Here is a 15,585-nt window from a genome sequence, read left to right as displayed (position 1 = left end):
GATCTGGCTTACTCTAACTTTGCTTATGAACACTTAAAATAAAAGTATCTGGATAACATTATTTGATTATAATTACCTAATTTTTAATAATTTCTTCTAGAAAACAAAAATTAAAACATGATTATCTCCTTTTCCAATAACCCCATCCTTTTCCTTAATGAGACAACACCATAATATAATAGTCCACATGGAAAGATGAATCTTCCAGCACATGTGTTCCATATTGCTAACACCCACTACCACTAAGTCTCAGACCATCCATTGATACAGAAGATTTTAGCACAATGCACAACACAATACATTTGCCTCTCCAACTTCAGTGCTAATGGGTAGCAAAGCAGGAGAAACAAGACCTTGGAGAGTGGTGGGCTCAAGAAACTCTGGGTTTCTGCTCAAGGTCAGAGAAGGACTTTTTGCTGGCAGAAATGCTTCACACACACACACACACACACACACACACACACACACTCCTCTAAACTATTTTGACTTAAATGCTCCATTTCAATTAGGAAAAAATGGCTACTTATACATACATTTTTCTGATGCCTAGGAGATATTTAGGAGGTAGGATGTATGGCTTAGGCCTTTTTTTTAAAGATCTACTATCAAAACTAAATAATTCTGTGGCCTCAGAACACTCCTATGTGCTCTGCTCAGCCACTCATAATAAAAAATTGATTAAGTTCTACAAGAGACCACCAAGGATCTTTCAAGCAGGTGCTGGGCAGTGGGCACCATGCTAAGCAAAAACCAATGGACAGACACTATACCAGGAGTGCAGAGAAGCCAAGCACTTTTTCAGACAATAGACACATTCGTTTACAAAAATATAATTCAAATACTTTAAATATGCAAGACCTCCTTTCTGCCAAGCATTTCCGCACCAAATTCAACAGGAGAAGTTTTTGCATCATCTTAAAGAGAATTTCTCCAATTAGTTACATTTATTATGTTGAATAGTAAATTGTTTCATATGCCCAATTTAAATCAGCAATTCAAAATAAACTTTTTAATATTATCAGAATAACCTACAATCTATCAAAATTAATATGAACTGCTACTATAACCTATCAAAATATAACTACCAATATCACTAATATAGCCTATCAAAATAAACATAGAGGAATTTTTAAGAACTATCTCATCCTGGGCTTGGTAGGCAGAATAATGGCTCCCCAATTAAATCCACATGCTAGTTCCTGGGACCTGTGAATATGTTACTATTATGGCAAAAGAGACTTTGCCAACGTGGTTGAGATGGGGAGATGACCTGGGTGGGCCCAATATGATCACAGAGATCCTTGTAAGTGAAAGACGGGGCATGAGAGAGAGAACAAGATATGACAACTTAAGCAAAGGCCAGAGGGATTGTTTTATTGGCTTTTCATTCCTTGGCCCTGAGCCAAGGAATGTGGGCAGCCTCTAGAAGCTGGAAAAGGCAAGAAAATGAATGAACACTTCCCTAAAGCCTTCAGAAAGCACTGCCAATGCACTGGTTTTAGCTCCATAAAGCCATTTCAGACGTCTGAACTTCAGAACTGTAAGATAATATACGACCGTTGTTTTAAGCCACTAAGATTGTAGTAATTTGTTTTAGCAGCAAGAAGAAACTAGTGTAATGGGAAAACTGTCCTTTTAGTAAAGTATATTCTGATTTAGTTCTAAAACATCTCTATTGTATCCTCATGCCACAATATGTCTACCTATCTATTTCTCAATTTAACGAGCTGCCATATTTTTCCTATGATGAGACCCCCCCCCAAAAAAGGAGGACATCATTGTGGGGTCCTCACAGGAACTGTGGATGTAATTCACTGCTGTTTTTCTGTTAGTAATAACATGAGTCAGGCCACAGAAAAAGCTTCTATCACTCCTCAAGGAGTCACTGTTTCAGTCTTTAGGATCCAGTATTCCGTGGGATCTCAGTTGTCTTCATTTAGCTTTGTAATTAATCGGCTACATTTCAGTGGGAACAGTAGCAAACTCACTGAGTTCCACGGGGAAGACCTGAGAGCTGCACATGGCTGGAAACTCTGACATGACTACACCTGCATTAGTCTCACCAAATAAACCTGATGTGTGTGATAGTGTTCCATGAAACCCGGTAATCACTAAAATTAAATTATGCTTGTCAGAACAAAATGAGTGTCTACATTCGATGATAAAGGATATTTAATTGAAGCAAAAACTGTAATGCAACTTCTGTTTCAGCAATAATTTATAAGGGCTCGCAGACATTTGTGCTGTAAGCATAGACATTTAGGTATGTGTATGTGTATATATGTGGGTGTCGGAAGATACATATGTAGTGATATAGGTCTCTAGATTGTAATGATTTGGGAGGATACCTCTGCCCAGCTGATATCCCCTTTAAAGTTTCTCTTTGAACTATCACTTCTATTGAAATTATTTTTCCTCAGTCTATCTCTCCTGCCACACTAGAAAATGCCCAAAGAAAAAGATCGTATCTTATTTATCTTATTTGTCATGGTACTACATATCATGATGACTAGTAGGTAGTCAATAACTGTTGGATGGGGTTATAGACCTTCCATACTATAAGTGCCTACTCAGTAAATCAAGAAGCTGCTAAGGACAGAAAATTGTTTAGCTCTGCTAGTGGGTCCATAAAAGGTTTCAGCCCCATATCTCACCTGTCAACCATCTCCAAGAGTATCCAGAGGGACAGGCTCTCCATACTTTCATAAACAAGTTTTGTCCTTTTTTTCCAGTTAAAGCAGTCTCTCTGTTGCTTATTTAAATTGATTTCTCCTAAATGAAGAAGACCCAAGGAGAAGTTGTTATGTGTGGTTCTATAGATACATAATATAAATATACATAATATATGTACATATATAATGTATAATTACGCACATCTTGAGGAGCCTGAATTTCTTCATTGGATCACACCTGATAGTTTAATTTCCAGCACCCAACCATTTGGTTTTCCACAACGTTCTTCTTGATGTATATATTTACTGGCTTCTTATACTTAAGTTACATTTCTGTTTTCTTTAGCAGTCAACATGTTTCTAATGTGTCCTAAGAGCCCCCTCGAGCCATTATAGCCTCTAACAAAATAGTAAGATCATTGCCCCCCTTTATATTTTGCAGATAGAATCTTGCATGACATGGCAGTAGCAAATTTTCTGTTTCTAGAATTCCACCAGAGCCGCGTTCATGCTTGTGCAAGTTCACTTTGCACAGCTCCAGGGGCACCACTTGCCTCACAGCCATCACAGAGTGGCATATTATTTATGGCCACAGTTTGTGGGTGGGGGCTAACTACCATAAAGCATGGACAATTGTCCCTGTGTTGTGCAAAGCTGGCTCTCTGGCTAGTGAGTACTGCTTGTAATTTGACATCGAAAACTAAGAATGGCCAGACTTCTGCCTTCAGGCCTGCAGGAATACCAAAGACCAAACTTGCTTTTTTGAGGTAAACAATTAGATAATTGAACAAACTCTATGTACCAGTTGGTCTCAGGCTTTGCACAATAGAACACGATAGTGATCTTGGAGAGGAAGGAAACAAACAAGACCAGCCATCTCATCACCTCGGGCTCCTGCTTGGTTGCCACGGGCCCAGGAAGAGGGAGCCCAAGCACATCCTCAAAGTCTTGCTGAGTTGAGGACATAGAAACAGCAGGGAAAATGGGGAGGTTGCACAGCAGAGTCCCAAAAAAGAGTGAAGTATGAAGAGAAAAAGCTCCAGAAACATGCTCGAGCTACGCTTGCATTTTTGCTGAGAACTAATCATTGCATGTGTAGAGTTCAAGTCCATGAGGCCCAACAAAGGATAATTAGTAACTTCCAAGCTGAACAATTCCCAGAGTTCACAGAAAGTAGAAAGACATTTGATCTGGCCACTTTTAGAGTCCCTGGTGATAGCCAACGGGGTCATGCCTTCCTAGTAGAGCTAAACTCCATTTGGAGTGAAGCCTATTCTAGGCCAACCATAACAAAGCTTGAAAAGAGGCCTGAAGGAGATCAAACTGATCTGCGAGTCACTTCAACTGCCTGCCAGATGAAAGTACAGGGCTCTTTAAAGGAAAACAACAACGATGCAGACATTCACAATTCCAGCCAGAAAAAAAAAAAAAGAAAGAAAGAAAGAAAGAAAAAGAAAAAGTATTAAACACGCAAAGAGGCAAGAAAATGATTGTGAACCATGATTAGGAATAAATCCAACAATAGACACAAAATTAGGAAAGAGAGGGATCATAAAACTAGAAAACAAGGATGTCATTAGAGTTCTTCTAATCACGCTTAACTATTTTTAAATTGAACTTAATAAAGTATTTAGTGAAGTGCAAAAGAGTTTCTGTACCATACTACACTTGGTGTAAGAAGGAATGGGATTTATGAAAATGTATATGTATGATCTTTTCTGTAAAAGAAACACAGGAAAAATAACCTGGAAAGTAATGAGACTGTTTACCTACAGAAGGTGGGTGGGAATGGGATAGAAAGAATGAGGTAATGGAAACCTGATGTAGAGAAGAGGAGTGACACTGTGCTGAGCATTTTTTTGAGCTCTCAGGGTTGTGATAATGTTTCACATATCCCCCGATAAATAAATAAAATCTACCACTTTATGGGGAATATAGAATGTAATACAAAAAGTAAGAAATGGACTTAACTGGCTTACCAATGGTAAATACAACCACACTGAAGGACTGGGGAGTGAGTAAAAGAACAAACCAAAGCAACTTAAAAAAAAAAAAAACCCAAAACAAAACAAAAAACAACAGAACCCCAAACACTATTTGACTATATCTGTGAAGCTAAAGACAAAAAGAACTATGCATGAATATGACACCCCAGTTTATATGTGTTTTTCACAAGGGTATGGGTTTGCAAATATGGAATTATTTTATGTGTATGCTAGGACTGAGCAAAAAGTAAATATATTGTGGATAATGAAAGCTAAGTTTTCTACTGGCAGAGAATGGTGTTACAAATAAAGACAGGGAGAAGCTAGAATGAATCCTATAGTGTTGGATTAGAATAAAAAGCAATTGGTATGGTCATTGGTTTTGGTATACAGACAGATGGATACATGTAGAAACAAAGATGTGTATGAATGTGTGAGTTTATTTCCTAGCTCTTTCAGCAAAAGGGCCTACAAGAAATGACACCTCCATGGCAATGAGAATAACATTCTCCAATTAAGGAAACCAAAGCTCCTTGGAGAAGTGTTTAACATCAGGATTGGGCAGGAAAATACAAGATAAGCTTGGGACATCCTGTGGTGCCAGAAAGCAAGGAAGTGCTCAAAAATGATGGAGCCATGTGGAAAGGACACAGAGCCTAACCTCAAGAAGCTCTCCTAGCCAAATCTGGGGAAATAAGGATAGCAATAGATTTATAACCTGGAGAAGAAGATGAAATATCCAGCAGTATGTCCACTGATATAAATAAGGAATTGAATAAATCAAAGAAGATGGAGCAGACTTCTTTAAAATAAAATTTTAATTATTAAATACAGGAGGAGTCAAGAGAAGATAAAAACCACCATTTTACCAGGCCTGCAGTAGTAACTGTTGCAAGGAGGAATTTTGAGGGATGCTAAAATTGGTAGTAAAGGTATATTGAGGAACTAGGTATTTGCAATAGTGTCAAAGCATCTCCCCACAAGATACTTCATTATAAAATGGTAACTTTACAGTGGAGATGCCACCTTAACGAAATGGTAAAATTCAAAATCACTAGTAATAAAATACATCATCATGATGTAACTTCTTATATGATGCAATGAGTAGGGCATAATGTTAATTCTCTGTTATTTTTCTTTATTTTACCAAAAATGTATAACTTCAATTTAATCATGAGAAAATAGCAAATTGAAATTGAAAGACCTTCAACAATATAACTGGGTAGTATTTTTCAAATGTGTCCGAGTTAGACTGAGGCACCATCAGAAGACATGGAGACACCACAGCTAAGTGGAATCAGAGAGCTTGGATGACATCATGGACCAGAAAAAGGACATTAGTAGGATATATTAAAGAATACTGCAGAATTTGGATAGTAAGGAAAACTCTCCAGAATAACCCATGAGTCAAAGGAAAAAATAAAAAATTGAAATTAGAAAACAGTTTAAACTGAAAGAAAATGACGCAAACATAATAAAATGTGTGGGATGTGGCTAAAAGACATCTTATAGGGACATTTATAGATTTAATATGCATATATTAAAAAGAAAGTTCTAAAATCATTATTCTAAGAATCCAATCTTAAGAAACTAAAAAATAGGGGTGCCTGGGTGGCCTGGGTGGCTCAGTCAGTTAAGCGTCTGCCTTCAGCTCAGGTCATGATCCCAGCGTCCTGGGATCAAGCCCCGCATCACGCTCCCTGCTCAGTGGGGAATCTGCTTCTCCCTCTCCCTCTGCCTGCCACTCCCCCCTGCTTGTGCTCTCTCTCTGCCTCTCTGTCAAATAAATAAATAAAATCTTTTAAAAAATAGAAATTAAAAAAAATAAACCATAAAGTAAACCCAAATTAAGCAGAAGGAAAAAATAAAAAGAATACAAATATAAGACAAGAAAATAGTTAATAGCCAAAGGTCAAGAAAGTTAATGGAACCATGAACTGGTTCTTTGGAGAAAGAAAAAAAAAAAAAGAATAAACTTGAAAAATGTCTAAGTTTATCCAGCAAAAATGAAAAAGTCACAAATTTCAAATATCAGTAAAACAAAAAGGATATAACTACAGAACCTACAAACATTAATCTACTAATAAGGAATGTTATCAAATCTTTAGGCAGATACATTTGGCAAACCAGATGACAATCGAAGTCCAGAGTTTGAACTATCAAAGAAATTGAATTTTTGTTAAAAAAGCTCTCCACAAATAAAATTCTAAGCTCCATGATTGTTCTGGTGAATTCTATCAAACTTTAAGGAAGAAATAGCAATAGACTATAAGAGTTGGTTCAAACATTTTAAAAAATTATCATAGTACGTTATCAAATTATTTCCAAAATACTGTTCTTATTTACACTTCAAACAATTGTTTATATACATGAGTATCTCACTTTAGTTTTACAAAGTCTAGCTCCCTGCAGCAGAGTTTAAAAAGAGAGGGCACATAAATACTCCATTGGCCCTGGGCACATCCACCCCCACTTTTCCAGTCTCACTCCATCCTCGACAGCACCACCTTCCATCACTCAAATCTCATTACTGAGAGGATGACTGAAAAAGTGTGTCTTGTTCTTTTTTTAATTATTATTACAAATGAAGGCATGGATAAGGGTGAACATTTGTTCCTCTGCTTATCAGTCATTTGTATTGCTGTATAAATTTTTATCAACTTCTCTCACTTTTTTATTTCTTTAGCATGTTTGTGTTGCCACTTGAAAGGTTAATGCCATTTAGTAGATGAATGATTAATATGATCAATCACTTTAGGAAAAGTTATTCACAAAACTCCAGTTGATGAATGATTATTAATCTATAGTGTTTTCTGAATAACTTTTGCCAATTTGTCATTTTTATTTATTTATTTATTTATTTATTTATTTATTTATTTATTGAAAGAGACTGAGCAAGCATGCAGGGGAAGGGAGGGGCAGAGGGAGAGAGAAAGAGAACTTCAAGTAGGCTCCATGATCAGCGCAGAGCCCAACACAGGGCTCAATCTCACAACCCTGAAATCATGACCTGAGCCAAAATCAAGAGTTGGATAGCCAACCAACTGAGCCACCTCAGGCAGCCCCCCATTTGTCATTTTAACTTGAATTCGTTCATTTTAGGGGGCAAAAGTTACAATCAGGTATTTTTCTAAGGTAGAGGTCAAAGTATCTGTAGCTTATTTTCTGCCCAAGAGGAGAGGCAGAAACAGTACTTGAATTCTAGGACACTCCTGTTATTTTTGTTTCTTGTACATCTCTCAGCCATCACCTGTGAACAAGTGAAGTAAAAGTTGAGGCTCCAAATCCATGTCAGTCTATATCAAACATCTTAAACAATTAAAGAAGGAAACTCAGTGAAGGAGGGGAAATTATCAGAAAGGAGAGAATGTTCCAGAGGCAACAAGAGGAGAAAAGAAGTTGACATATCTAAAATACTGTCATCATTTTTGGGCTCCATCTGAAAATATACAAGACAGCTAGAACTTAATTCATATCTGGATGTCTATAATGACAAGTGAAAAAACTGACCAACTTCAGTCTGTTTGGTATCATATAGTCTCTTCTCTGGTGTCTTTAATGCCCATTGTTTAATATTCGAGTGATGAAAGGTTGGGGATTACAGTGCTATCATTGGTATTTGTTAATGAACCTTTAAATTGGCATTACTGTTAGAGCCTTTTATGTTGGCTTGGCTCTGGTGGCTCTTTTATTGACATAGACAACACAATTAATTTACTTCAATCGTTTAACATGTTTGGGTTGAATCCAGTTAAAATGACTATCAGAAATAATGCCAGCTCCTGGACTGGCAACAGAAAAACTCTACAAAAATCTCCAACCGAGAGTGCCAATTCTCAAGGGGCAAAGGAGGGCGAAGTGGTTGGAGGAGGAAAAGAGAGGGTGCATTGATATCAATCACAGAGCTAAGAGGAAAAGAAATCAGACTATAAGAAAACTGTAGGAGTGTTGGACATAATGAGCAACACGGACTGCCTACCCCATTATGCCAATCTTCGGTGTTATGGATTGATCATGCTTTTGAGAAATACAGTTTTATCATTTTCTGTCTTCTCAAATGCTATATGATACTGACCATTGTACAAGAGTCACTTTTTCCATATAAAAAATTCATGGTACATTGCAACCACCAGATGCATCCTACACTTAAGCAGTGAAAAGCAAACACTCCAGCTGGACTGTGAGACATTAGAACAAAGTTACATCGCCTAGGCCTGAAAGATGTTGAATTTGAGGTACTTTCCAGTAATTTGCATCTTCAAAAAAACATCAAAACTGTCAGTTTTGGCCATTGACCTTTTGTTGTCATTAACTTTTAAATAACATGGTGAAGCGAGAAAGGTGGTATTGACTTAGTTTAGAATTTTTAATAAAACTTCCTATGTTTGCTATTCATTTTGCCCCTACTCTGAATGTTTGTTTTCAAAGTTAATCAAAATAGAAAACAGTTTTTTACAAAGAGATCAAAATAAAAGAAAGTAAATCTAATTCTTGATATTTTGTACAATTGAGATATTGTCTTGTCTTCTTTTTTTTTTAAGTCACCATACAATACATCATTAGTTTTTGATGTAGTGATCTACTGTCTTGTCTTCTGATATGCACACAGAAAACTGAAAGCCAAATTTTTCAAGGACTAATTTTTATTTGCACATCTGCACAGGTGGATACTGAATTATTTCATCCTTTTCACCTCTTCGGAGCTGAATTTGTTTTGAGGTTAAATTTTGAGTAGATGGTCAAGCTTACTGATGATTCCACGTAATACAAGGACACAAGTTTAAAAGTTAACAAAGTTATAGTGTAACAAGGTCATTATAATGCTATGAATACTGTCTAATCACTTTTAACTACCATATAATAAGGTAGCCTAGAAAAAAAGAGAGACAGAATAATGGTCATACATGCTTGGACCCTATAAAACAAATTAATTTGCTGGACAAATAAAATTTGTAGTATAATTGGAAACAAAACATTTTATCACTAATTAACAAATTATAGATTCTTATATTTATATGCTTAATACTGAACTCAAATTGTGTGTAGAAAAGTTTTTGTGGGGGACAAAACTGATGATATCGTGTCTTGAAAGTTAAGATTTTCTGGAAGTTTATGCCTCCTGCTTTCCTCTCTCCTGCATGTCAAGTGCTAGGAAATATAAAATATTTCAAAGACTTGCTCTGGGGAATATGTTGCTAGGTATTTCCGGACAAGATTTTTATTTTTTAAAAGAATTGCACGAGAGATTCATGCCCATCAAGAGATTCAAGACATAGAAAATGCAGATAAAGACAAAGAAAAAAAAATTAATTGCATGTACTCCCAGCATCCAATGATACACTTTTAATATGCTGTTGTGTTTTGTATATACATTTATGTTTATTCATTTATTAAATGTCTACTAAGAGTTAAAGGATACATCAGAAAAGGAAACAGACAAAAATCCTCTGCCTCTATGAAGCTTGATTGGACAAGCCAAACAAAAAGTAAAGCAAAAACCGTATATAGTGTGTAGATAGTCGTAAGTGCTACAGAGTAATAAAACTGGGAAAAGGCGGGGATTGAATTATAGGGTCACCAGAGAAAGTTTTATTGAGATAGGAGTTTAGTAGACCCTCCCTAGAAGTAAGAAAGCAAAGCCATGCAGATGTCTGCTGGAAGAATGTCCCAGGCAGAGGGCCAGTTCAAGGGTACCAGGACAAGAGCAAGCCCAATGGGTTGGGGTTGGAGAAAGAAAAAGGAAGCCAGTATCAAAATATATCCTGATTTTCTTTGCTACTTCTTCTCTGACCCATAGATTACTTGTTTAGTTTCCAAATGTTCAGGGCTTTGCTAAACATCTAGTTGTTATTGATTTCCAATTTAATTTTATTGTGGTCAGAGGACATGGCAAGAAAAAGAGGTGTTGTCTCAAAGGAAGTTTAATGTGTGATATATTTGTCTGATATGATTTAAATCCTTTGAAATTTATTAAAACTCATTTTGTGGCCCAGAATGTGATCTGTCTTGGTGAATGTGTCACGTACACTTGAACAACTGTGTTGTCGGTGACTGTCGATGTAGCGTTTTGTCAATGTCAGGTCACGGTGGTTGGTAGTATTGTTCATATCAGATATGGATATTTGTACCAATTTTTTAAATCTCGTTTCTCTATCAATTTCTGAAAGAGGAGAAAATCTCTATCAAAAGCTGTTTTATTTTCCAGTTATCTGCTTGTCTAATTCTTTCAATTTTGCTTCATTTTGAAGCTCTATTCTTAAACACATACATAGTTCTAGCTATTATGTTTTGCTAATGAGATTACCTTTATCATTATGAAATCTCAATCTTTAGTAATACTCCATGTGAAGTTGGTTTTATCTATTATTTATATAGCAACTCCAGCCTTCTTTTGCTTACTCTGTGCATGTTACATATTTTTCATCTTCATGCATTTACTTTGAATTTTTCTGTATCTTTAAGTACACCTCTTAACAGGATCATGCTTATCTTAGAATCTCTACATTTTTCTATATATTTTTCATTAAACTATGTCTCTCTTAGGTAACCCATAGTTGGGTCTTTTATCTGTTTGGGCAGAGTTTTTTTAAACTGGGTGTTTATTTTCTAATATTTAATGTAATTATTGATATGGCTCAATTTAGGTCTGCCATTTTATTGTAGGTTTTCATTTGCTCTCTTTATTGTTTTTTGTTACTCCTTTCCTCATTTTTTTTTGGATTATTTGAGTATTTCTGAAATTTAATTTTATCTATTGGCTCATTAACTGTAATTTCTTCCATTTTATTTATTCTAGGAATTACAGTGCATATATTTAGCTTTTCATAATCAATATAGAGTTAAAATTGTACAACTTTACCTAAATTGTAGGAATGGTACAACTATATAGGCCTATTTGCCAAGACCCCCATCATTTAGCTAAAATTTTCATATATATTGCATCTACACAGTCTATAAATCCACTAAGGTAAGTTATAATTTTTGCCTTAAACAGACTTTATAATATATATATTATGTATATTGCCTTAAATAATACATATTTAAATAATATTGTGTTTTTATATATTGTATATACTTAATTAGAAAAGAGAAGCACTGCTTTGTATTTTTACCCAAATATTTACTTTTTCCAACATTCTTCATTTTCTTTCTGGGGATGTGTATCTGGTATCATTTTCCTTCAGCCTGAATGAAGTGTTTTAGCTTGATTTAGCATTTCTTAAGATGCCAATATGCTGTTAGTTTTTATTCACATATGTTGAAGTTCTTTTATTGGTTATATTTAGAATTATCACAGCTTCTTGATGAATTGAACTCTTTATTATTATATAATGTCTCTCTTGGTCCTGGTATTTTTCCTTGTTCTGAAGTCAGCTTTGTCTGATATAATATGAACACTTCAGCTTTCATTTAAGTAATGTTTTCATGTTATAACTTTTTCCAGTCTTTAACTTTTAACTTACGTCTTTATACTTAAAGTGGGTTTCCTGTAGACAACATATATATAGGTCTTGGTTTTTATCCAATCTGAGTATATTTACTTTTAGTTGGAGTGTTTGGACCAGCGCTATCCAATCAAAATAAAATGTGAGCCATAAATATCAGTCACATAAGTATTTTTTTAAATTTTTAGTAGACACTCAAAAATAGGAGAAATATTATTTCAATACTTTATTTCATTAATCCAACTATATCCAAAATATTATCATTTAAACACATAATCAATGGAAACATATATTAGTGAAATATTTTACATTATTTTAACTCATACTAAGTCTTGGAAATCTATTGCACAGTTTATGCTCACATCACATTTCAATTTGGCCTAGTAACCAAATGTGACTAGAGTATTGGATAGCACAATACATAGCCAATGTGGGTACAGTCAATGATGTTGAAATTAAATCTGTCATCTTGTTATTTTCTATTTGTTCCATCAGTTCTTTGTTTCACTTCTCCAATATTTCTGTAATTTTTATATTAAGAAGTTTATGAGATTAAATTTTATGATCCTATTGTATCTTTACCATCAGGTACACCTCATTGTCTTATTTTTAGTGGTTGCTCTAGGGTTTACCACATACTTCTTTAACTTACCAGAGTCCAAGTTAAGGTAATACTATTATCACTTCTAATATAGTGTAAGAACCTTATAAGGGTGTATCTCCATTTCCATATTTCCTCTTTGTGCTACTGTTGTCATATATTTTATTTTTAGTAATGCTATAAACCACCCTATGCATTACTATTATTTCTTAAAAATTGAGTATATTTATTAAGAATAAATAGGAAATTGTCTTCTAGAGAAGATTTTAAAAGTGAGAAAACATGTATTTATCTACATATTCACCATTTCCTACACACTTAGCGCCTTTTGCAGATTTAAATGTACATTTGGTACCAATTAATTTCAGTCTGAAAATTTTCCCAAAACACTGCTTTTAGAGTGAACCTTCCTGAATCTCACAAATATTGTTAGTCTGCAAACGTATTTTGCCATCACTTGTGAAAAATACTGTGATGTGTATACAATTCTAGGTCAAAAAAATGTTTTCATTGAGCATACTAAAAGGTCTTATGCCACTGTCTTTTGGCTTTTATACTTTCAGATAAGAAGTCTGTTTTAGGGGCACCTGGGTGGCTCAGTCATTAAGCATTTGCCTTCGGCTCAGGTCATGATCCCAGAGTCCTGGGATCGAGCCCCGCATCGGGCTCCCTGCTCTGCGGAAGCCTGCTTCTCCCTCTCCCACTCCCCCTGCTTGTGTTCCCTCTCTCGCTGTGTCTCTCTCGGTCAAATAAATAAAATCTTAAAAAAAAATAAAAGAAGTCTGTTTTAATGTTGATCTTATTTCTCTCTTTGGCATGTGTCTTTTTTCCTCTGCCTTCTTTTAAGATTTTTTTCATTATCACTGGTTTTCACTGATTTTATCATTATATGTTTTGGTATCGCTTTCTTTATATCTCTTTGTGTTTGTTATTTTTAAAATTTGTTAGATTTGTGTATCCATTATGGTCATCCAATTTATAAACTTTTAATCATTACTTTACTGTGTTTTTTTTCCCTGCCTCATTCTCTTCATTCTCTTCTTCTGGGATTCCAATTACAAATGTGTTAAAGGCTTGATAATGTCCCTCTGATCACTGGTCATTATGTTTTTGTCTTTTTCTATGATTTATTTAATATATTTTTAATTAGTGTGCCATTAAGTTCAATGATATTTCCTTTTCTATGCCTAATTTGTTTTTAACATTCAGTGTGTTTTTCTCATTTCAAATACTGAATTTTATATCTGTGGGCATTCAACTTAAATTTTATTTACAATTTCAGTAAGATCATTTGTGCTTAAGATCTCATCATATTCATGTGTTCTTTTATACTCTTCAATATACTTCTAATATTTATCATAGCTATTCTTTTAAATTAATAAACTTTATTTTTTAGAGCTACTCTAAGTTTATAGAAAAAAATCCACAAGGTCAAAGATTCCAATATATACTCTCTTTACCTTAAGCCCTACACACAGTTTTCTCTATGTTTAATATCTCAGAGTGCTGTGGTCAACTTGTATACAGCCTTTCCAGATTGGTTTCTTTCATTAGCAATATGCACTTAAACCTCCTATATGTTTTATCATTTCTTTTTACTGCTGAAGAATGTTGCATGGTCTGGAGGTACCAATTTATTTATCATTCACTCATTTAGGGATATTTCAGGGCCTTTCAGTTTGGGGCAATTATGAATAAAATTTCTTTAAACATTTGTGTACCTCTTGTTGTGGTGATAATAAGTTTGAATTCAATTGTGTAAATACCTTAGGAGCACAATAGCTGGGTTATATGATAAAACTATGTTTAGGTTTGTAACACACTGCCAAACTTTCTTCCTAAGTGGCTATAAAATTTGCCACACCTGCCAGCAATGAATGAGCATTCTCAATGCTTTACATCCTCACCAGCATTCAATATTATCAGTGTTTTGGATTTTGGCCATTCGAATAAGTATGTAGTGGTATCTTGCTGTTTTCATTTTCAATTCCCTAATGACATAATGTTGAACATCTTTTCATGTAGTTATTTGTTATCTGCGTATCTTCTTTAGTTAGGTGTCTGCTCAAATTGTCTGCTCATTTTTTTAAGATTTCATTTTTTTAGAGCAGTTTTAGGTTCAGAGGTAAGTTGAGGGGAGGGTACAGAGATCCCCCAGCGACCTCCTGGCCCCCCACATGCATATCCTCCTCCATTATCAACATCCCCTACCAGAGTGGCACGTTGGTTACAAATAATGAAACTACATTATAATTACTTCAAAGTCGATAGTTTGCATTGGGGTTCACTCTTGGTTTTGTACCTTCCATGAGTGTGAACAAATGTATAGGGACATGGGTCTTCCATTATAGTAACATACAGAGTATTCGCATTGCCTTAAAAATTTTCTGTGCTCCACCTATTCATCCCCTGCCAACCCCTAACAACCACTGATCTTTTTGTCATCTCCATAGTCTTGCCTTTGTAGACTTTTCAGATTGGCTTCTTTCATGTAGTAATGTGCATTTAAGATTTCTCTATGTCTTCTCATGGCTTGAGAGCTCATGTCTTTTAGTGCTGAATAATATTGCATTGTCTGGATGGCACCATTTATCCGTTAGACTGCTGAAGGACATCTTGATTGCTTCCAGGTTTTGGCAATTATGAATAAAGCTGCTATAAACATCTGTGTGAATGTTTTTGCATGGACATAAGTTTCAACTCCTTTTGGTAGACATCAGGAAGCAGGACTGCTGGATCATATGGTAAGAATATGTTAAGTTTTGTAAGAAACTGCCAAACTATCTTCCAAAGTGTCTGTGCCATTTTGCATTCCCACCAGCAATGAATGAAACTTCCTGCTACTCCACAACCTTGCTAGCATTTGGAGTTGTCACTGTTCT

The 15,585-nt window shown here is 35.1% G+C and overlaps 1 long non-coding RNA gene across 1 annotated transcript in view; it reads right to left on the bottom strand.

Moving 5' to 3' along the window:
- LOC113934018 overlaps positions 1–15,585 on the bottom strand; it is a 66,051-nt gene that overhangs the window by 8,678 nt on the left and 41,788 nt on the right. The window contains exon 2 of the long non-coding RNA XR_003523571.1: positions 2,655–2,772. This is a non-coding gene — a long non-coding RNA (uncharacterized LOC113934018). The remainder of the gene's footprint in view (positions 1–2,654; positions 2,773–15,585) is intronic.

Source organism: Zalophus californianus, chromosome 13 (genome assembly GCF_009762305.2).
Source record: "Zalophus californianus isolate mZalCal1 chromosome 13, mZalCal1.pri.v2, whole genome shotgun sequence".
NCBI classification, from domain to species: Eukaryota; Metazoa; Chordata; class Mammalia; order Carnivora; family Otariidae; genus Zalophus; species Zalophus californianus.
The sequence above is the reverse complement of the archived record's forward strand: the minus strand, read 5'-3'. Positions and strand labels throughout refer to the sequence as shown.